This window comes from Calonectris borealis, unplaced genomic scaffold, assembly GCF_964195595.1.
Source record: "Calonectris borealis unplaced genomic scaffold, bCalBor7.hap1.2 HAP1_SCAFFOLD_130, whole genome shotgun sequence".
Classification (NCBI taxonomy): Eukaryota; Metazoa; Chordata; class Aves; order Procellariiformes; family Procellariidae; genus Calonectris; species Calonectris borealis.
Window position 1 is genome coordinate 47501 of NW_027441518.1, and position 2500 is coordinate 50000.

At 83.3% G+C, this 2500-nt stretch overlaps 1 non-coding gene across 1 annotated transcript; it reads right to left on the reverse strand.

Moving 5' to 3' along the window:
* Positions 1-93: 93 nt before the first annotated feature.
* On the reverse strand, positions 94-246 carry LOC142076993 (5.8S ribosomal RNA). The gene has a single exon (XR_012671487.1). It is a non-coding gene; the product is annotated as a 5.8S ribosomal RNA (ribosomal RNA).
* Between the last annotated feature and the right edge of the window lie 2254 nt (positions 247-2500).

The window sequence follows — 2500 nt, forward strand, 5'->3', positions numbered from 1 at the left end:
GAGGCACCCCAGCCGCGCCGCTGCGGCCGCCGCCTCCCCACCCCGGGGAGGGGGGGGGAGGGGGGGCGGCCCAGCCGGCGATTGATCGTCAAGCGACGCTCAGACAGGCGTAGCCCCGGGAGGAACCCGGGGCCGCAAGTGCGTTCGAAGTGTCGATGATCAATGTGTCCTGCAATTCACATTAATTCTCGCAGCTAGCTGCGTTCTTCATCGACGCACGAGCCGAGTGATCCACCGCTAAGAGTTGTCTGCCTTTCGGCACCGCCCCGCGCGCGCGGGGGGGCCGGGACCGCTCGCCAGCAGCGGCCCCTCTCGGAGGACGGCCCACCGCCCGCCCGCCCGCCGGCCCGCCCCCCCCGCCCGCGCGGAGGGGGCCGCGGCGCGGCGCCACGGGCCGCGGCGGAGAGGCCTCGCCTCGCCTGACCGTACGAGCACACCCAGCGGAAGGGAAAAAGGGAACGGGAAAAAACCCCGAACGGCAAGGGCGGGGAGCCCGCGCTCCCGACTCGACCCACAGCGGGCAGACGCCCCTTGCGCGTTTCGGAGGCGGCCCAGGCGCCCGGGCTCGGCCCGGCCTCCGCACGGAGGCGGCGACGCGCCCGGCCGCGCCGCCCGCCCGCCTCGCTCGGGACAACGGATGCTGCTGCCGGGCGGCAGCAGCGGGGCGCCCCGCCGGACCCCCGCGCGCGCGCGCCTCCGCCCACAACCTGCGCCGCGCTACGACAGCCGGCTCCCCTTCCCGCGGCTCGCCCCGCCGGCGCCTCCGCGGCTCCGCCGCCGGCCGCGCCGGAGGCGGCGACCGCCGGAGCCCGAGCCGGCGACGCGGCACGCCGCCCGCGGCCCGCCGGACGGCGCCCGCCGCCGCGCCGGCGCGGCCGCCCGCCCGGAACCGCCGCCGCCGCCGCCCCCCGCCTCGGCCCCCTTCCGCGGGCACGCGCCAGGCGACGAGGCGGACGGCGCTAAGGCGGGGGCGGCGCCCGCTCTCCCCGTTTCCACGCGGAGACCGGGAGTGGGACGCCCCCGCCCGCGCGCCCGCCCGCCCGGCGCGGCCGGGAAGGGCGGCGGGGAAGCGACGGGCGGGGCCCGGGCCGGGACAGCCGCGGCCGGCGGCGGGCGCCCTCCGGCCGGCCGACACGCCGAGCGGCGCCGCCGCCGCTCGGCCGGGGTGCCGCCCTCGCCGGCGGCCGGCGGCGCGGGACCGCCGAGCGCTCGCCGGGGGGCGAGGGGGAGGGAGCGGAGCGCAGCGCGCCGCAGCGCTGCGACGGGGCGGGGCGCGGCGGCCCGGCGGCCGCCGGGCGAGCCCCCGCCGCGGGGGCTCGCCGCCCCCTCGGCGGAGAGCCCGCGCTCCCGCCGGGGGGGGTCCACCCGTTTCGAGGCAGGCGGGCCGGCCGCGGCCGACCGCGCCGCGGTCTCCTCCGCCGAGACCGGACCGCGGAGAGGGGGGGGCAGCGGGACCCCTCCCCGGCACGGCTGCCCGCGCGACGGGCACGGGCGGCGCCCAGCCAGGGGCTCTGCGGGAGCGACTCCCGCCCCTGGAGGCGCCACCGCCCGGCCGCCCCGCGGGTCGCATCGAGCCGCCCGCGTCTTTAAACCGCCGCCCGGCTCCGCGGCCTTCGACCCCCGGCGCTCGCCGAGGGAGGGCCGCCGAGGCGCGGACGCTAGGTACCTGGCCCTGGGGTGAGGGAAACGACCTGCAGGCCCCGCGGGGGTGCCTCCCCCGCTGCCGCCCTCGGGGGAGCGTCCGCCCGCGGGGGCGCGCCCGACGTCCGCCGCCACCGCCTCGTCCTCCTGCCCGGGGCCCGGGGTTTCCCTCAGTAGCCCGGCGCTGCGCCCGGGAGGAGAGCCGTGGCTCGGGCCGCCCGCCGGCGCGGGACGCGACCCGGCAAGGGCCTCGCCCGCCCAAGGCGGCGTCGGCGGCGGAGCCCCCCGCCCCGAGCTCCCCCCCCCGCACCGCGGGGGTGGGGGAGGGGAGAGGCGGGGGGGCGCCGCCGAAGGCGCCGCCCGGCGCCGCGCGCCACGCCCGGAACGCCCGGAGGCCTCGCCCTGCGCGGCCGGCCGGCCGGGCGGGCCGCTCCGCAGCGGCCCGCCCCGGTGCGGGGAGGGTCGGGGGAGCCGCCCCCCCCGACCCCGAAGGCCCTCTTGCGCTCTCGCACGCTCGCGCCTGCCGCCCCGTCGTCGCCGCTCGCCGCTCCCTCCCGGCTGCCCGCGCGGGCTCGGCCGGCGGGGGCTCGTCGCACCCCGCGCCGGCAGCCCCCGCTTCTCGCGCGCTGCCGCCCGCGCTCCGAGACCGGGGGGGGCGCCCTCTTCGCCCCGGGGGCCGCGTCCCCCGCCCCTCCCCGGCGGCGGCGGCAGCGGGCCGCCGTCGGGTCAGGCGGGGCGGGGGACGGGGGCCGGTCCCCGGAGGCGGACGCCGGCCGGTGGCGGGCGCCAGCGGAGGCGACAAGCGGGGGAAGCGGCGGGGACGCGGCGGTCCCCGCCGACCGGGCGACGCGCGCGCGCG